Source organism: Herpailurus yagouaroundi, unplaced genomic scaffold (assembly GCF_014898765.1).
Source record: "Herpailurus yagouaroundi ecotype Mexico unplaced genomic scaffold, PumYag 77, whole genome shotgun sequence".
Taxonomy (NCBI): domain Eukaryota; kingdom Metazoa; phylum Chordata; class Mammalia; order Carnivora; family Felidae; genus Herpailurus; species Herpailurus yagouaroundi.
In genome coordinates, this window is record NW_024412388.1 from 76,584,101 (window position 1) to 76,605,339 (window position 21,239).

General features: G+C 43.4%; 1 long non-coding RNA gene across 1 annotated transcript in view; it reads left to right on the top strand.

Moving 5' to 3' along the window:
• The window catches only part of LOC121027446 (uncharacterized), a 43,809-nt gene extending 31,885 nt beyond the window's left edge, over nt 1-11,924 (top strand). Inside the window, exon 8 of the long non-coding RNA XR_005788744.1 lies at nt 11,741-11,924. This is a non-coding gene — a long non-coding RNA (uncharacterized LOC121027446). The remainder of the gene's footprint in view (nt 1-11,740) is intronic.
• The last annotated feature ends 9,315 nt before the right edge of the window (nt 11,925-21,239 follow it).

The window sequence follows — 21,239 nt, forward strand, 5'->3', positions numbered from 1 at the left end:
GAGGAAAGATGGGACGGGGGAAGTTTGTGCTGAGAACTTCAAGTCCTATATCCCATGAGGAAATAAGAGGTGGGGGGCGGGTGTCTGAACCTCCCCGCTCAAGTCTCGGGGGCCCTTCAACATGGCCACTTTGAGAGTCAGATATGTGTGGCCTGCGGTTTGAGGAATGGCGAGCTGCCCCAGAAAATATGCAGGGTAGGAGAGGCGGGGGTGAGCGGTATTGCGGGGGGTGGAGTCAGGGCAAGAAACCGCTTCGTGTGGAAAATGACCTCATCTACCCCTGCAGCAGGACACAATGGTGCACAGGATCAAGGACTGCCCTCCCGAGGCTGATTTAGGGTCTGCCCAGAAGACCATCTACAGGGGGGTGGGGTTCCAACAGTGTGGGAGTGGGTCCTCCGAGAAGGCTGGGAGCAACCAGCGAAAGAAGGGGTATCAACACATCTCCAGAGAAACCTCCAGGAGGACCCCCACAAGGGTGCTCAAGAGAGTATCGGCTTTTTTTTTTTTTCTTAAGTTCATTTATTTTGAGAGAGAGAGCATGAGTGAGGGAGGGACAGAGAAAGAGGGAGAGAGAAAATCCCAGCGCACAGCTCGACTTGAGGCTTGATCTCAAGAACCATGAGATCATGACCTGAGCTGAAATCAGGAATCAGGTCACTTAACCAACTGAGCCACCCCGGAGCCACAAGAGAGTATCAGCTTTAAACACAAGCCTAACTTGGCACAAAGCCAAGTGATAGCAGATACAGCAGAAGCAAGACCGTTTTCTGCTCCTGTCTTCCCTTTGTCTCTGTTCCAGCACCAGGGGTGAGCCCAATGAATGAAGAGGAACAAGAAAAGAGAAATAAAGGAAAAATGTGGGCTACGAGCTACTAGTGGTGTGGTCTGACAAAGGGAGGTTTGACATTATATAAAATTCATCATTTTAATTATTTCCAGGGCTGGGTATTCTAATGGGTGGGTGCCTTAGAGTGTGTTTGTGACTTAAAAGGGCAACAGGACTGACTGTATATTGCCTCTGGGTAAATCGTATTTATCTAGGGCAGGAAAAGATTACCACAGACAATAAACTTCATCGGATCAGCAGGAACAAAAGTAAAGCTGTGTTTTATCACGTTCCGTAAGTCAAATCTGGTCAACACTTTTGCTGCATTAACTTAAGAATAAGCAAATAGAAAACTATAAATAACCTAAAGCTATACTTGTGGCGTTGATTGAACATCGTTTTCTAATCCTTCCTTCAGAGAGCTTTACTGAAATCCATATACAGAAATGGCCAAATCCACATCTCTGTCTTGTTCTTAATCTGAATCACTCATTCAACAAATATTTAATGAGACTCTGACAAGTTCAGCTTCCTAAATGCTACCTCTGTCTTGCCACTCCCCTACTCAAGAACCCTCTGTAACTCCCTACTGCTTACAGCAACGATTGTTCAGAGGATGAAGAGGATGAACACTCCTCTGGTGCGGAGAGGAGGTATCAGTAGGGTGGAGGTTTAATTCACCCTTACCTCCCTCTCTTTTCATTCTGGGGGGGAAGGTGGCTTTACCTCCCTCTCCAGGCCACTGGCCTCACCGCCCTAAAAGCTACTGTGATGCATCAGAGGACTTATTTAATTTGCTCTCAGCAGAGTTCCTCTCCTTTGTCCACTGAAATCACCTGGATAAAAAGGAAATAGAATTATATTTCATTTGGATTCAACTTACATTTTCTTTTCTTTCTTTCTTCTTCTTCTTTTTTTTTTTTTTTTTTTTTATTTTTGTATTTTTTTTTATTAAGCTGGGAATAGAATATTCTCTGTTGGCAGCAGCCCAGCGATAATCGTTTTAGCTCAGATGGCTTCTCTATTGCCATATCCTGGGGAAGAAAAGCTTATTGGGGCTTTCATGACAGCCTTTTATCTCTAGGGGCTCTTTAGTCTCTACCTCTTGCACCTGGCCTGACAGAAGGTTTGGAGGCTTTGGGGGTCAAAGCACTTGGGTTGGGAGAGGCAGGATGGGGCAGCAGTTACAAAGGTCTGACCTGCACCCAGCTCGAAGGACATCTTTGCCATTCACGCATTTACATGCACTGTTCTTTTTTCTTTTATTTATTTTAGTGTTTATTTATTTTTGAGGGAGAGACAGAGACAGAGCATGAGCGGAGGAGGAGCAGAGAGGGGGAGACACAGAATCCGAAGCAGGCTCCAGGCTCTGAGCTCTCAGCACAGAGCCCGACATAGGGCTTGAAGTCATGAACATCGAAATCATGACCTGAGCCAAGGCAGGCCACTTAACTGGCTGAGCCACCCAGGAGCCCCTACACGAACTATTCTAAGATAATAAGCCTCTGTACTCTCTCCTCTGTGGTCTCCAGTACACCTTGTTTGGGAAAGCATTAAAATGATTTTTTTTGTTTTTTGTTTTGAGAGAGAGAGAAGGTGCACGAGTCGGGGGAGAGGGACAGAAGGAGAGAGAGAGATGACCCCAAGCAGGCTTCGAGTGCTGTCAGTACGGAACCCCATGCAGGGGCTCGATCCCACACCCCTGGGATCTTGACCTGAGCCCGAATCGAGGGTCGGGCACTCAACCTCTTGAGCCACCCAGGCGCCCCAGAATGAATTTTTTGAATCAAGTATTATTATGCTGTTGCAGCTTGTTCTATATCCCATTGGAAATGCTAAAAATAATGATGGGAAACACATTCAAAGTCCAGGTGTTGTGAGATAAGATTGACACTTGTATTCCAAGCTTCCTTTTTTTTTTTTTTATGACTTCTTTTATTTTAGTGTTTTTTATACTTAATACCACAGTTGATTACTATGTGCTGGACACTGGGTCCTAAAATAATCAACAAGAAAGAGGCTGGGGGGAGGGGTCTTTAGGGAGGGGTGTGTGTGGAGGAATTTGGCCTGCCCATAATCTTCAGCAGCCACCCCAAGACCACCCAGTTAACACCAGGATGAGGATGATGATAGTAAATCTTATGAACAGAGTGCAAAGGCTGTTTTGAGGGATCTAAACCTGTATTCTCAAAACATAAGCTAACGGAAATGCAGCTTCAAGATAAGATTTAGTCCCGTCTTCCCATCGGATTTTTAAAGCTGCCGCAAGAGAAGCTTATGGTCTGTTGGAGTAGGAAACTGATGTGTGCACAATGAAATAAATTACTAGAGGGTAAATGCTATAATGGGTATTGTGTTTTCCTAATGAACCCTTCCGGGGTGGGTCAAGAGTGCTCATTTTCTTCTCGGAAATAGCTATCTGGCCCCAAGAGATAATCCTCTCTCAAATACCCGATCAGTTGGCACCAATGTCTTAATACCTCCAAGGGGTGTCCTCCCACAGTCTGACCTCCTGTATGAGGCCATGAAGAAAGTTTGCCTTACATCCCTGAACTCATTGCCACCCCTTACTAAGTGCCTTCACAGGAGGTCCTGCCCCGAGCCACCAAAGTTGGCCATGTATGGAAAGGTTATCGATCACTCAAGACTGCTGGATTTTCTTCTACATGGGACAAAAAACAAAAAGAATGCGTTCCATAAATGTATGCTTTACAGGATCAGGTGGCTTTCCTATCAGTAATTACTTCAGGGGCCTTTTCCGTATGCCAGCACAGTGCTATGCATTGGCCATGCTATGATAAGCAAGATGGACGTCCCTTACTCCCTGAGTTCCTCACAAGATAGGTTACCCTGTCACTTTAGGTTTTCTTTTCCCTCTTTTACCAGAAAGACTGAGCCAAGCTTTCTCCCTTGGAGCTGCCCCCCAAAGATTCATTCACACACATGCAGACACCTAGATTTCTGCGCATTAAGAAAGAACATACTTTCCCCATGATATTCTTTTTCACAGCACCCTATTCACAGCCTTTCTAAGACTTATAATCTGAGGATATTTCACTAATCAATTTATTCTCTTGTTCATTACCTCACCTTCTCGTTAGTATGGAAACTCCATGAAAGCAAGGACTGCTTGGTCTTAGTCCCAGCTGAATCCTCAGTTCCTAACCAGCCCCTTGCACATTGTAGGTGTTCAACAATATTTGTAGAATTAATAAATATGTGGAAGGAAGGAAGGAAGGAAGGGAGAGAGGGAGGGAGGGAGGGAGGAAGGAAGGAAGGATGGATGGAAAGGAGGGAGGGGGGAAGGAAGGAAGGAGATAGAAGAAAAAAAGAGAGAGAGTCAGAAAAGGTTATATAAGGCCTACACAAAGATAGGGTCACCTAGTATCTTAAGGACTTCACATATCCATTTATAAGGGGATTACTGGTCTGGGGCGGCATCTTTGATGCATCTAGAGACCCACAAGCAGCTCTCCTGGACATTCTCTCAGGGTAAACAGTGACATACTTTGGACCTTGCAGACCTTGAGTCACACAGCTGAAAGGGGTTATTATTTCTTGATGTCACTGACTAAAGAGACTAGAGAGAAAGGAGCACCAGCCTCTGGGCTCTCAGCAGGCAGTTGTATCTGGTGGTTGGATGTGTCCTTGGAGACAGACCCCAAGAAAGAGTCCAACAACGTTTTCCTTCGATCAAGGCAAAAATTCTAATGAAAATATCTCTTGTTTTATAAGACAATTTTTAAATACATTTTTTCTAATATCCTTAAATACATTTTTCTAGTTAGAGTTCACATAGGCTGAAAGCAAGCCCGTTAAATTGGCCAAGCAAAAATGTGTGCACACAATGAGGTCACTGCAAAGAAATACATGGGATCAGAGAGGTGTGATCCCTCAGAACCACAGTGTAGGCCCAAGTTAAGAATTTTAAGTACCTGAAGTCATTTATTTATTCCTATTTCCTGCACTTATTAAACATTTATTGAGCACATATTATATCTTCAGTGGATTCATTTATTCAGTGATAAATATGGTGGACAAAACCAAATCACACAGGTTGGGGAGGGATATGGTAGTGGCCACTGCTGAATGCCCTGGACACGTAGTAGACTGTTCCATGCTGTTGTGTGTTGGATGTAAAGAACTCATCAGTCCCACACCTGGAGAGCAGTGTTTCCCAGCCCGCTCCCTGTGGGACTAAAGTGCTTTTTGGTGCTACCAACGGTACAAAGATGTCATTAAATTTATTTTTACATCAGGGGCACCTGGGTGGCTCAGTTGGTCAAGCGTCCAACTTTGGCTCAGGTCATGATCTCACGGTACGAGTTTGAGCCCTGCATCGGGCTCTCTTCTGACAGCTCAGAGCCTGGAGCCTGCTTCAGATTCTGTATCTCCCTCTCTCTCTGCCCTTCCCTCACTCACACTCTGTCTCTGTCTCTCAAAAATATTAAGCATTAAAAAAAATTTTATTTGAATTTTTTTACATCAGAAAGTACAGTGGGTCTAGGAGGGCCTGGGGGCTCAGTCAGTTAAGCATGGAACTCTTGGTTTTGGCTTAGGTCATGATCTCACAGTTTGTGAGTCCGAGCCCACATCGATCTCTGTGCTGACAGTGCAGAGCCTGCTTGGGATTCTCTCTCTCTCAAAATAAATAAATAAACATGAAAACAAATTTTAGTAATAAAAAAGGAAAGTACAGTGGGTCTCGCTGCTTTTTATCAGGCACCATTTAGATCAAAAAGCCGGCGAGATCATTTTCTTGATAATGCAGTGCAAATGCAAACACTAATAAGTAGCCCAAATTGTAGCCACACTATGTGTAAGAGAATTTCAGGGCCAGGCTGCCATTTCTAGGCCTCTCACATTCACTTTTGATGCTAATTAATGCTAGAATTCACATTTCTCTGGGTTTCCAGTTTGCTAGCAGGTGCTGTGTAGATCACCTATAGATCACGCAGGGACTTAATGCTCCTGGCAGCCTTCCTCGTCAAACAGCAGCAACATAGCTGTCCTGTCCCCAGCTGACCCGCTGGAATCATGCCACTGGGCAGGCACTCTGGATCACCCTCTGGCATGCACTGATCAGCTGCTTTTCTGTGATCCTGCCTGACCATCAGATGTGGAACAGAGCTAGTTCACTTACACTATGAAGCATCGAGACTCCCAAAGTTCTTGGCATAGAGGGCACACTTATATATATTTTTTGACTGGTTTTGTTAGTCTCTGAATTTCTCGATTCTCTCTACCCGAATACTCTTACCCTGAGCTCAGAATGTTTCAGCTGCACCATTCATAATTTAGTTTTGTTGTTTCTCTCTGCCTCTCTTTGTCTTTTTGTTTTTTTTTTTAATGTTTATTTATTCTTAAGAGACAGAGACAGAGACAGAGTATGAGTAGGAGAGGGGCAGAGAGAGAGGGGGAGACACAGAATCTGAAGCAGGCTCCAGGGTCCAAGCTGTCAGCACAGAGCCCGATGTGGGGCTTGAACTCAGGAACCGCAAGATCATGACCTGAGCTAAAATCAGACGCTTAACTGACTGAGCCACCCAGGTGTCCCTCTCCACCTATCTTTGAAGTCAGGAAGCTAAGTATGGTAAGTGGAATAATGGCTCCCCAAAGATGACAATGTCCCAATCCCTGGAATCTGTGAATGTGATAGGCCACACAGAAAGTGAGCTAAAGTTGCAGATGGAACTAAGGTTGCTAATCAGCTGTAGAGATAAGATTAACCTGGATCATGCAGGTGAGACAAATGTAATCACAAGGGTCCTTATGAGTGAAAGAAGGGAGGGTGGTTGGAGGTAGAGGAGACATTACAAAGAAGCAAGTCAGGAGGGTTGTAACTGCTTGCCTTTCAAGATGGAAGACGGCCATGAGCCAAGGAATGGGGGCAGCCCCCAAAAGCCAGAAAAGGAAAGAAAACAGGTTCTCCCCTCGAGCCTTCAGAAGGAACACAGTCCTGCCATACCTTGATTTTATCCCAGTGAGACTCATTTTGAACATCCAATCTACCGAACTGTAAGGTAATACATTTGTGTTGTTTTAAGCCGATAAATTTGTGGCAATTTGTTACCACAGCAATAGAAAATGAATACTATGCTTGATTCTTCGTTTCCATAAGTGCCCTTGCTTTCTGCAGATATTCAATAAGCATGTGTTGAATGAGTAAATACCAAAGAACTACTGTTTTACACCTATGGTTGATTTTTTTATTGTGATAAAATATACACAGTATAATATTATGTTTACCATTTGTAAATGTACAGCTCAGTGTTACTAACTCTATTTACACTGTTGTATAACCATCAGCACCAACTATACCCAAAAGTTTTTAATCTTCTCCCTACTCTACTCATGAAACAATAACTTCCCCCTTTCTGTCTATCCCCACCCCCTGCTAACCTCTATTATACTCTCTGCCTCTATGGATTTGTCTATTCTAGGTAACTCATAAGTGGAATCTCACAGTAGATGTCCTTCTATGTCTGGCTTATTTCACCAAGCATGTTTTTAAAATTCATCCATTTGGTAGTATATATCATACACACACACACACACACACACACACACACACACACACATATTCCTTTCTATGGCTGAATAATATTCCATCATATGCATATGTCACATTTTGTTCAGCTATTCATCTCTTGACAGACACTTGTGTTGTTTCCGTGTTTGGCTATTGTCAATAGTGCCACTAAGAACATTGGTGCCCAAGTATCTGTTCAAGTCCTAGGTTTCAGGTGTTTGGGGTATATACCTAGGAGTGAAATTGCTGGATCATATGATAGTTCTGTGCTCGACCCTTTGAGAAACCAGCAGAGTGTTTGCCATAGCAGCTTCACCATTTCGTATTCCCACCAACACTGCCTGAGGGTTCCAATCTCTCCTCATCCTCATCAACACTTCTCTTCCACTTCTTTCTTTCGTAAAATCAAGTTAGAGCCATCCTAGTAGTTGTGAAGTGGTATCTTAGTGTGGTTTTGATTTTCATCTCCCTAACCCCTAATGATATTGCACATCTTTTAAAAGGGCTTATGGGCCTTTGTATATCTTCTTTGGAGAAGTATCTATTGAAGTGCTTTATTCATTTTTTGAATTATTTATTTTTACCCTTGAGTTTTTGTTGTTGAATTTTAGAAGTCCTTGTGTATTCTGGATATTAATCCCTTATCAGATAAATAACTTGCAAATATTTTCTCCCATTCAGTAAGTTGTCTTTTTGCTTTCTTTAATAGTACCCTTTGATCCACAAATGTTCATGAAGTTGATAAAGTCCAATTTTCCTTTTTTTTTTTTTTTTTTTTTTTTTTTTTTTTTTGCTGTTGCCTATGCTCTTACAGTTCATCTCAACCGGGATGGCAGATGGGTTCTGTCTGAATATCTCACAAAAATCATCAGAGGCTTTTTTATTTGGTTTTCCGCTCTGTGTCTGTCCTCATATAAAGGATTGTCCAAATAGCAGAAGTCACATGTAGCAAAGTGTTCTTTTATATGTAAAACTCTCTAACTAGTTTTATTCACAATAGTCTAAAAATGCAAATAGTCCAAGTGTCCATCAGCAGTAGAATGGATACAAAAACTGTGGAACATTGGCCTGTGGAGGAAGACCTAGTGATGAAAAGAATGCAGTCTTGCTATAGGTACAAACCTGAATGACTCTCAATGACACACTGAAGAGTAAGAAGTCAGACACAAAAGTGCACACACCGTAGGGCTCCATTTATCATGGAGTTAGAGAGGTCCGTTTCATGATCACCTGGAGTAAGGTGTTAACTGGGAAGAGGCCCAAGGAGACAAGAAAGTCTTCGGAGATATTGAAAATAGTTTATATCTTGATCTAGGCAGCGGCTACACAGGGGCATGGGTATGCATAATGGTCAAGGTTATGCCAGATTTGTGCGCCTTACTGTTATGTTATCCCTCAATCAAAAAAAAAATCAAATCTCTGGTTTATAGTGAGAATCCGTGTTCCTGTTGGTAAGTGATCTTGGTAATGTTTCCCATCAGGACATGGGCTGAACTACCTCTCCAAAAGGCTCTGCCTTGTCTGGAAACCTCAAAAATGATAGCTGATAGAGCAGCAGCAGCAAATAGAAGCTCCCTACGATGGTCTAGGAGTCTTGGAAATGTGCCCGTGGCCAGAAGAGTTTTCTTGAGGGGTTGTTAGATGGGCAGTAAGTCATTAGCTTCTAGATTCCTGTTATATTCCTAAAATATGAAAATAGGTTCCCTGGAAAATATCAATGAGCAACCAAGTAGGATGACTTGAATGGTGTAATATTTGGGAACAACTATGGTTGTTGCTCAAAGGTGTTGCTAAGATACTTTAGATACCAAGAAACAGGATTCAAAACGATAATGAGCAGTAAAGCAGTTTGTTTTTTTTTTAACATAAGTGCAAGTTGACACATGCGTATGTTAACACAGATTCAGGTGTGAAATTGAGAAAGCATGAAATGATAGGGTGTGGCTGTAATTCGTTCACTGACTTTTCCTCTCGGAAAAGTATGTGAAAATGTGGAAATAACCTTGTAATACCTAATGTTTGAGGAAATTAAATTTTTTGGAGAAATTAAATTTTAAAAATCATTTATATGAGGTCCTAAGTAACTAGAAATATCAGTTATCAGTCCACTATCAAAGGAACAGTCCTGGACTGTAAGGTTTGAGGGGCAGGTGAGATGAGCAGGCAACACTGGACAGGACTATCACACCTTAGAAAATCTGGCTGTTACTCAACATGAGATTTATAAAATGGCCCACCAAAGCCAAGATGAAATTCATACAGGAAGGATAGGGGCCTGAGGCTGCATATCCGGTCCAATCCCTCTTGGGTCCTGAGACAAGACTGAAAAGACATGCAGCATCAACACATGCTACATCAAAAGTTTTCAAGATACTAGAATGCATTAACAGAAGTATGACAAAGAAAGACGTATGGTATGCAAGCACTAAAAGCAATCCTCCATGTGCATTTTATTGTCTATGTCACATTTTGTTCACTATTTGGAATAGTTTTATTTTGATAGTTAAATCGCACAGTAGTGGGGCGCCTGGGTGGCGCAGTCGGTTAAGCGTCCGACTTCAGCCAGGTCATGATCTCGCGGTCCGTGAGTTCGAGCCCCGCGTCAGGCTCTGGGCTGATGGCTCAGAGTCTGGAGCCTGTTTCCGATTCTGTGTCTCCCTCTCTCTCTGCCCCTCCCCCGTTCATGCTCTGTCTCTCTCTGTCCCAAAAATAAATAAAACGTTGAAAAAAAAATAAAAATAAATCGCACAGTAGTTAGGAATTCTACTTGTATTAGGCAAATGCTATGGCAATAGGCATGGAAGTCATGGGGCACTTTGATAGGATTTACATAACCACACAGATTTCAGAAAATTCCCCCAACCCATCTCCTTAAAAAGAACTATTAAATCATTAGAGATCAACCTTATTTGAGGGGGGAAAAAAATCACGGGAGTTACTTCATAATCTTCAAGTATGTAATTTCCAGGGTTGTTGTAAACAGATCTGATGAGGTGCTGACATTAATAGGGATCAAAACAGAACTGGGCTTAAACACTACTAAGACATTCCAATCTATTGTCTAACTTTGGATTGCACAAGCAGCAAAAGACAGAGCGCGTGTCTTGAAAGATCTTTAAAATAAGACCAACCCCCTCCTATTCCTAACAGTTTAGGCATTCTGTACTTTTTGGAGTCAAGGACTGAATGATTTCAAGTACCTCACACATACAAGAGCTCTTTCTTCAAAGTGCTCACACAACCATCAGATGGCAGAAGTGGCTATGTTGCTCTATGGTCAGATACAAATCTATATTGATATTGAGTAAAATGAGTGAGAGAGAGACCATGTGAGTGGTGGAGAGAGGCAGAGGGAGAGAGAAGATGCCACACTCAGCGTGGATCTCGACACAGGACTTGATCCCACAACCCTGGGATCACAACTCAAGCCAAAATCAAGAGTTGGACACTAAACCAACTGAACCACCTTGGCACCTCAATAGGTATTTTTAAGGACAAGTGTGTATTTCCCCAGGAATCAGAATATCTTACACATTTACATGCACATACACTTCTCCTTCTCGTTTCAAAGTACATTTCTGAGCCTCTTTCCCCAAAACCCACCAAAAGAAGGCATCTCACATTTGGCTAGTACCCAGGGCTGACCACACACTCAGTTCAGAAAAGGATAAGGCTCGTGAACAAGGAAATAGATAGAGCTCTGAGCTCTCCCTTAATAGGAGTCCCGTCTAAACAGGGCAGTCCTGGGGCGCCTGGGTGGCGCAGTCGGTTAAGCGTCCGACTTCAGCCAGGTCACGATCTCGCGGTCCGTGAGTTTGAGCCCCGCGTCAGGCTCTGGGCTGATGGCTCGGAGCCTGGAGCCTGTTTCCGATTCTGTGTCTCCCTCCCTCTCTGCCCCTCCCCCGTTCATGCTCTGTCTCTCTCTGTCCCAAAAATAAATAAACGTTGAAAAAAAAGTTTTTAAAAATAAATAAATAAAAATTAAAAATAAATAAATAAATAAATAGGGCAGTCCTTCCAATAACTGAAGAGTTTAAAATCACTATAAACTCCCACCAGCCACTCTGTCTCAGTATAACCGCTGGACATTCACCATTTCCCAGAGAGGCCCGGGATGGATCAGGCCCCACCTGGAGACAGAGCAGACATCTGACCTCTGTTCCTTGCACTCAAATTGTGGTTCCAAACAGAGCTCCAGCCCACACCCTCCTCTCATGTCCTTGATCACTTCCTGGATCCATGTGAGAAACTCAGACTTGTGCTTTTAATCTGTTCTAAAGGGAATTTAGCTCATCCCAGGGGTTGGCTCACACCCATAAAAGCAAGGGAACTAAGGTCCTAATCAGTGTGTGATACTACTTGTCTTCCCCTTCCTGCAGGATCACAGGATCAACCTCTGTATAACCAGCCTCTGAAACTCCAGGATTCTCATGAGCCCTTCTCTACTGGCAAAAACACTAGCTAATACTCACTGAGCATTTACGATGTGCCAGACACCATTCTAAATACATTTATGTATAAATGCATAGAGTCATTTATTCATTCAGCAAATATTTATTGAGTGACCACCATTGTCAGACACTGTCCTGGCAAACCAAACACGTGCTTTTTTTGATGGTATGGTCTAATAGGAGAAAAACAATAGCAAAATAATTAAATTATATAGTATATTAGAAAGTTACAGGCCCGGAGAGAAAACAGTGCAAGTAAGAGGAATGAGAAGTACCAGAGTAGGACAAGTGGCAATTGCTATTTTTTTTTTAATTTTTTTTCAACTTTTTTTTATTTATTTTTGGGACAGAGAGAGACAGAGCATGAACGGGGGAGGGGCAGAGAGAGAGGGAGACACAGAATCGGAAACAAGCTCCAGGCTCCGAGCCATCAGCCCAGAGCCCGACGCGGGGCTCGAACTCACGGACCGCGAGATCATGACCTGGCTGAAGTCGGACGCTTAACCGACCGCGCCACCCAGGCGCCCCACAATTGCTATTTTAAAGCAGGGCGCTCCTGGGTGGCTCAGTCAGTTGAGCATCTGACTTCAGCTCAGGTCATGATCTCACAGTTCATGGGTTCCGGCCCCTGGTCAGATTCTGTGGTGACAGCTCAGGGCCTAGAGCCTGCTTCAGATTCTGTGTCCCCCTCTCTCTCTGCCTCTCCTCAACTCTCTCTCTCTCTCTCTCTCTCAAAAATAAACATTAAAATAAATAAATATAAATAAATAAATATCTACTTTAAAAAAAGGAGAGAAAATGGGTGGGACCCCACTAGAAAGGTAGCCTATAAGCAGAGGAAAGAGTCAATATAAAAGCCCCAGGGCAGATTTGCAACAACATGGATGGAACTAGAGGGTATTACACTAAGCGAAATTAGTCAGGGAAAGACAAATATCATATGACCTCACGCATATGTGGAACTTAAGATAGAAAACAGATGAACACAAAGGAAGGGAAGCAAAAGTAATATAAAATCAGGGAGGGGGACAAACTATAAGAGACTCTTAAATACAGAGAACAAACTGAGGGTTGCCAGAGGGGCTGAGGGTGAGGGCATGGGCTAAATGGACAAGGGGCATTAAGGAGGACCCTGCTGGAATGAGCATTGGGTATTATACGTAGGGGATGAATCACTGGATTCTACTCCTGAAATCATTATTGCACTACATGCTAACAAACTTGGATGTAAATTTAAATAAACAAACAAACAAACAAAAATAGTCCCGGGGCAGGAGCTTGCCTGGCATGTCCAAGAACAGCAAGGATGCCAGAGTGACTGGAGTAGAGTGAACAAGGGGTAGAATCATAGGAGGTGAGGCAGAGGAGGTGTTGACACGGTGATTAAGCAGATTATGAAGGAGCCTTTCAGTCACTGTTGGGAATTTGACCTTTATGCAGTGGGGGGGAAGCTATGGAGTCTTGATGTAATGTATGGGTTTTTTAGAAGTGTTTGTTTATTTATTTTGAGAGAGAAAGGGACAGCACAAGCAGGGAGAGGCAGAGAGAGGGAGAGAGGGAGAATCCCAAGCAGGCTCCCCACTATCAGTGCAGAGCCCAATGCGGAGCTCAAACTCATGAAGTGCAAGATCCTATCCTGAGCTGAGAGTTGGACACTCAACCCACTGAGCCACCCAGGCACCCCTTGATTGAATTTATGTTTTAACAGAGTTGTTGTGTCTACTATGTGGAGAAGAACTACAGAGAGTTCAGAGTATAAGCATGGAGACCATTCAGGCAAGGTGGCCAGGTCTTTGTATCTTTGCATCAGCCCATCTTTGGTGGCGTTGCCCTTGGGAAATGGTGTAAGTTTTGAATGAAGTAATTCTCTTCAACCAAGGCAGTCCCCACGGGGAAAATACCTGTGTGCCTTCAACAACCAATAGTCCCAGCAGGTGGGGATGAGCACATCTGTCCTCAAGAGGACATCTGGGAAAAATGGGCACCAGTAGCCACTGCAAAAATGAAGGTGGCCACAACCAGGTGACAGCAATGAAAGGCATACATAGCAATTAGATCCCGTATGTATTTCCAACTTAGATCCAACAGGATTTGCTGCTGACAGAAGAGGGGTCAAGAATAGTCCATGATTTGGGGACTGAACAATGGAAAGCTAGGACCGCTATTCATCAGACAGGGGATACTGAATCAGTGCTGTCTCATTTCACCTTCATAAATAAACTATGTGGCAAGTCCTTTTATTGGCTATATAATACAGCCGAGAAAATTGAGGCACGGAAATGTCAAAAGACAACACCAGAATTTGAGTCCAAGCAGTCCCTCTCAAAACACTTCACTTTTTATCATTTAAAACAAGATAAAGGGATCTCTTCTCTGAAATATTTGTTAAGGGGCCCAGAAACTGAGTTTATCTACAGAATCTTGACCTCTCACCTAGCTGAGAACAGTGACTGACACATATTAGAATGGTCGAAACTGTGTGAGGACTGTGTGAAGATACAGTTGCAGAGACAGAACACTCGCCCGTGTGTAGTGGCTGGTTGACATTGGATTCTTGCCCAAAGCTCTTCGGTGCCTCCAACCTCCATATTCATAAAGTCCAAATCTTAGCTCAAAATCCATGATGTGGCTCAAGATTCATCTCTCACCGAGCCTTGGCCCTTTCTGTGCTGTTTCAGATGTCGCTCTCTTACTTTTCTCGCTCTTCTTTAGACACCACGGAGATGTGTTAACTATGCTCTGCCCAGACCCTCTGGTTCCTCACCTTCCCCTGAGGCCACCATCCTGGTTTTACTTCCCTGTCACTGGGTAGGACATACCCCATACCTCGGACACTTCTCTTTTCCCCCAGCGAAGCTGAATATTTCTCTTTCAAAGCTGTCGAACTCTCCTCCATGAAGGCTTTTGCAGAAGTGAGGATTTTGTTCAGTTGTTTGTGCCACAGGCTTCACTACACACATCAGGAAGTCCAGATGTAGGCGGTCCAGGACTGCTACAGCTGCATAAAGAAATCGTCAAGGACCGGGCTGCTTCTAACTTCCTTGCCTGCCATCCTCAGCATCTGGCTTTGGTCTTCATGGTTGTAAGATGGCTGCTGCACCCCGGGTATTGTGTTCAGGTCCCAGGATGAAAGAAAGGGCAAGGACAAAGGGTCAAAGGTCCGTGTCAGCTGAATCTGTGCCTTTGTGTCAGAAAAGTAATAGCTTTCCAGGGAGCCCCACTGGGGCTCATCTCACTGGGTAGAACCTGACTGCATGGCCGCCTCTTAATGGGCTCAATGCTGTCCTAAACAAAACTGGCATCTGGTTAGAAAGCAAGAGGAAGAAACAAGAGATGAGATGGGCAATCAGCAGTCTCTGCCACCCCTTCAGAGCCAGGTCTGGCCTGTTTGAACTTTACCCTTCTCTGAGCAGCTATTTATGATAGCAGCTGTGTGCAACTGAAGAGCAGAGTCCATGTCTATATTTCCTTTAATTGAGTGCTGAGCATGGGATACATGTCCCAGTGACTAATGCCATGAATGTAGGGGTAATGTGGCATAATGGTTACTAGCCAGGTGTCCTGGGTTTGAATCCCAACACTGCCATTTGCCATTTATTCGCTCTTCAACCTCGGTCAAGTTACTTAACCTCTCTGTTCTTCTATTTCCCATTGTATAAAATGGAGATGATATAGTAATACATATTTTATACAGTTGAGACAAGAATTGATTTCAAAAGGGCATTTAGACTAGTAAGAACAATGTAAGTATCTATTCAGTAGGTACTTACTTGCTACCTACGTTTGAAATATTACCAGAAAATGGGATACACAGTGGACAAGTTAGAGCATCTTCAGGGACCAAAGGGACAGAATACTTGAAGCCAGGACTGTTGAAGACAGTCTGGATACATGGTGATCACCGGGCAATGTGATCTGGGCGGTGTGCCGGTCAGAATTCAGGCTCTAAAGTCCGCTGCCCAGATTTGGCTATTGTCTTTTTCCCACTCAATAACTGTGTGCCCCTGGGCAAATCACAAAATCTAAGATTCAGTTTTCTCATACTTGAAATTCAGATAAGAATAAGCAAAGCCAGAGCACCTGAATGACTCAGTCGAGTTAAGTGTCCAACTCTAGATTTCAGCTCAGGTCATGATCTCATGGTTTGTGAGTTCAATCCTTGCATCGGGTTCTGCATTGAAAGTGCAGAGTCTGCTTGGGATTCTCTCTCTCTCCCTCTCTCTTCCCCTCCCCGCCCCAAGTAAATAAATAAACTTAAAAGAAAATAAGCAAAGCCTACCCCTTAGATGTGTTTTGAAGATTAAATGAGATTACCTATATAGTGTGCTTAGCATGGCTCATGGTTTTTCTGAGTAACTGTGAGTTTTATTAAGAATCAAGACCAGGTGAGCTGGACCATTTCACCCTGGCTGGAGGGGTGCGGGAGTGCAGAATGAGGCTTTGCTATACATGTTGATCCTTTCATTTGAAATCCACTGGGAAAAGGTGTCAGAACTGCAAAGTCCTTTGGTCTCCCTGTGGCGCTAGGAGGCAGTCAGGGACCAGCGTCCTCCTCTTTGAGTTCTGACAATGGACCTTAAAAAAAAAATGCAGCAAATGAACCTCTCCTAAGAAATACCACTTTATTTTTTCTTAGAACTTGTGTTCAACAGACACCTGCTTATCTCTGGAAGTCCCTACCTAACACGAATAGAGGCTTACTGAAGCAGCCCTGCCCAAGAAAAGTTCGTGGGTCTTGAGTCCGGTGCAGCTTTTTTTTGAGGAAGATAGGTCACCACAAAAGACCACAGCCATCTTTCTCCAAGCTCAAGCATTCATGTCTGTCCTTCTCTGTTTCCCAAGTTGAAGCAGGGATTAAATTGCTGTTAAAAACAAAACACCAGAACTTCACTACATCACACTTCACAATTACTAGAGCTTTCTTTGGGCAGATATAACACTTTTAAAAAGCTTACATTAACCATCCAAGAGCCATGATAAAATGGCTAACTGTCTCTTAATGTTGCCATTACATTATTGCAAGAACAAAGTAAAATGCCAAGTTGTTAAAAAAAAAAATTGAGGGGTGCCTGGGTGGCTCAGTCGGTTGAGCGTCCGACTTCAGCTCAGGTCACGATCTCACAGACCATGAGTTCGAGCCCCGCGTCGGGCTCTGGGCTGATGGCTCAGAGCCTGGAGCCTGCTTCCAGTTCTGTGTCTCCCTCTCTCTCTGCCCCTCCCCCGTTCATGCTCTGTCTCTCTCTGTCTCAAAAATAAATAAACGTTAAAAAAAAATTTAAAAAAAAAAAACTGATTACATACTAAGTTGATGCTGTGTAACAAAATCTCCCTCAATTAGAATAATAGAAAAAACCTAGATCAGGACAACTAATATATATTTGCAGAATGAAAGCACAAAATGGGTAAAATATTTGTTGTGACATGTTTTTAATCCCTTTAGGTAAAGTATACCTAACTAGCATTAACATATTCTAATAAACTAAATGAGACTAATTAAATGACAGAAGCCACAGTTTAAAGTAGTTGTATCTCATAGCCATACAAGTCTTTGAATATAAAAGAAGTAATTTTTGGTTCCTATAGTAGACTGCATATTGAGGAATGTGAGTTTTTTAATCCCTTGATTTGAAGCTAAAAGAATGCTATGAATTTAACAAGTAAGTCTTTGAAAATGCTCAGGAGTGGGGCACCTGGGTGGCGCAGTCGGTTAAGCGTCAGACTTCAGCCAGGTCACGATCTCGCGGTCCGTGAGTTCGAGCCCCGCGTCAGGCTCTGGGCTGATGGCTTGGAGCCTGTTTCCGATTCTGTGTCTCCCTCTCTCTCTGCCCCTCCCCCGTTCATGCTCTGTCTCTCTCTGTCCCAAAAATAAATAAACGTTGAAAAAAAAAATTTTTTTTAAATAAAAAAAATAAAAAATAAAATGCTCAGGAGAAATCATTTCAAAAGCTTAAATCCAGTAAAACATGTTTGAACTACCATAGAAATTCAGTAAATTTTCACCAAGTACCTATTACTATTTGTATAAGATAGATATGATAGCTCGTTTACTCCTAACTCTGATAAAACGTATACGATCACACACACACACACGCATGCACACACACGTGCACATGTGTGCGCACACACACACACTTCCAAGAAACCAGAGGCTACATATCTTAGCCAATATCACATACTTAGTGGGATTTGAACCCCAGCCTTCTAACTTTATTTTTTGTTCTACTGTTTCAAAAAAAAATCTCTACAGTCAACATAGGTCTCAAACCCACAACCATGAAGTCAGGAGTCACATGCTCTACTGACTGAGCCAGTCAGATGCCCCCTAGCCTTCTAACTTTGAATTTGTAGTCTGTTACATTTCAAAACAATTCTGTGTATTATGAACTCGAACACAGGACTGTCCGAATTAATGTGCATTCTCCACGTTCTCTACATAAAATCCTTCTCTTATGATATATTGTTGCAAAAGCAGGAAAACGCATGACTTGCAGAGAAGATCAGAGCCTTTCAGTCCCTAACTCTGCGGTTGTCCCTAACCCTTCAGAAGCTACATATGTATGAACTGTGTTGAGACAACGAAAGCTTTGAAACCTGGGCTTTGGCTTCAAATACCAGTGGACTCTGGCAGGCAAGGCTGAGCCAAGTAAAGTGGCCGGGAACTTGGCAATAACACCAATCACCCAACCTACTTGACCCTCCTGTCTAACCCCCTGAATGTCACCCCCTCAAGCCCACACTTGGTGGTAAGGCAAGACCAATCCAATGGAAATCAGGAACGAGAGCCAAGAAGAAGAGAACATGAGCTCGCGGGTGTACCGATGCCCAGGGCAGAGCCACCCTGGGCAGTCAGTCAGCCCCAGCCCTCAGCTGAACTCAGTTCAGCTCTGCCCTTTCGACTCACCCAGACAAATGGAAAAGAAGAAAGAAGGGAATGAAACAAAGTAGTCAGGACTCTCCCTCTTCCTTCTCCCTCCAGAAGAAAACCATCCCCAAGGACAGAAGTCTTATTTAAGCTCCACGTCCAGTGCCCCACCATGGAAAGCATGGCCCAAGAATATCCCTGCATATTGGATTGGAACAGGACCAATCAATACAAACATCTCTCCTCCTGGGATTGACCTCAGAGGTAGAGGAGGGAACACCGAGAGCTTCCTTTGCCTACAAGCCAATATTTTATATTTGTGATGTAAACATTTTAGAACTTAATAACATCATACAGCATAAAATAATAAATTTTGCAGGGTGGGTGAAAGCCATGGAAATCCCTACTGAGTCTACTGAAGCTCCTACTGAAGATGCATCACATTCATCTCCTGGTGTCACCCTTACAAGCAGACATAATCTGTGTTTCTGAATGAATTTGTAATGCAGGACCTTTAAAGGGTGGCGTGTAAGTTCCACCTTCTTCATTTTTACAACAGGGGAAGGTTATTTCCAGGAAGAGATTTTGAAGATGTGAATACTAAGTGAGCAGGGCTATTATATGTATGTGAAATGGAAAAGTCTCCCGGTATTTGGCAACTGATGCAGTGGACCAGCACTGGTTTTAATTATGTAGAAGTGATTGGTTACAGTAAAACTCAAACTGGAAAATTGCCTCAGAGTTAGAGTAAAGAATTCTTAAGATTCTAGAGTAGGCAGAGATGAAAGAGCTCATCTCATTCAGTGGTGCCCTGCAATCTATTAAATCCAAACAACAAATGTTTACTGAACATCTATTATGTTCCAGGAACTCAAGTACAAAAATTGTTTCCTTTTTTTTTTTTTATCTTTTTTATTTTTATTTTTGAGACAGAGAAAGAGAGAGAGGACAGTGTGTGAGTGGGGGAGGAACAGAGAGAGAGGGAGACACAGAATCTGAAGCAGGCTCCAGGCTCTGAGCTGTCAGCACAGAGCCCCACGCGGGGTTCGAACTCACAAACCGCAAGTTCATGACTGAGCCGAAGTCAGACGTTTAACCGACTAAGCCACCCAGGCGCCCCCAAAAATTCTTTCTTAATATTAAAAAAGCTCACAGTCTTCCATAGGACAGTAATTGGGATTCTAGATATTTACGGAAGAAAAGTACCTGATGAAATCAAATTAACTGCAAACATGGTAAAATTTTAAATACCACTTTTAATCATTATGACAGCACCTACATTTGAAAATTGGTAGTATATGTAAAGATGTGTCATGTTATTTCTTCCAGTATAGAAAATGCTTGATTCTCAAATATTTTCTAAAATTATTTGTATTCACACCACAGCTCCCTCTTAGTATAAAGCCTGAATGTTGGAAATTGCTGATTTAGTGCCGTGTGCTCATTTTATAGACAATACAAACCGAGGTCTAGAGAGGCGATAAGTACCTCGTATCTGGTCGCGTCACTAGTTAGTGGTGGAGCTACGTCATGAGGCCTCTGCTTATTTGCTGTCTAGTCACGTAGGGGACAGAGAATACTATCTCCCACAATTCATCCTCTCGGTCCTAAAAGTTTGAGCTGAGCACATGGGCAGCCAGATGGAGACTGTATTTCCCAGCCTTTCTTGCACATGGGCATGGCCATGTGACTTTGGCCAACTGGACTTAAGCAATGGCACAAGAATTAATGTATGCCATCCAGGTCACATTCTTACATGGAATGCTTTCACCTCTCCACATCCTCTCCCTACCCTCTTTTTACTTGTGAGCCAGCTTTAACCATGCAGTTGAAGTCAGCACCCTAAGGGCAAAAGCATAAATAGAAAGAACCTGAGTTCCCGGTGCCCTCAAAGAGCAAGGTCATCCTGCGTTGGCCTACCCCCTCTTGTCTAAGCTACTATAGTTTGAGGTCTTCTTGGTGCAGAAATTCAGGCTGAACCTAACAAAAATAACATACTATACTCAGATAGAAGCCTACAGGGTGAGAGGGTAAGGGAAATAAAAACAATACTGCTGAACATAAGAAAAAATGGCATTTCATTTGTATTTCTAAATAATGACACTACTATTGAGGGATCACAAGAGGAAACTAATCTCTGTGGTTGCCAGCTCCCCAGTATTTACGCCCTGTGTAGTTCCCTCCCACATTGTATCAGGGTTGGTCTCTGATCAGCGGAATACAACAGAAGCAGTGGTGGGTGTTTCACAAAGTCCAGGACCTTGGAAGGACCATCATCACAGAGAAACAGGCTGAACTGACAGCCAGCATCCCAGTGACCAATCATTCATTCCCCAGATATTCCATGAGTGTCCACTATGTGCCAGACTGGCCACTAGACGCCATGAGGAAGACAGGCCCAGTTGCTGCCCTTGGGGCTCTTACAGTCTAACTTTCAGAGCTACCGCCCATGCCCCCCAGGGCTCCATCAACGTCTCTCTCACCTCCACCACAAGCTGGAAAGTAGAGGTAGGCACCCAGCCTGTGCTCTCCCTTCACCTCCCAGAGCGGGGACTCTGTGGACAG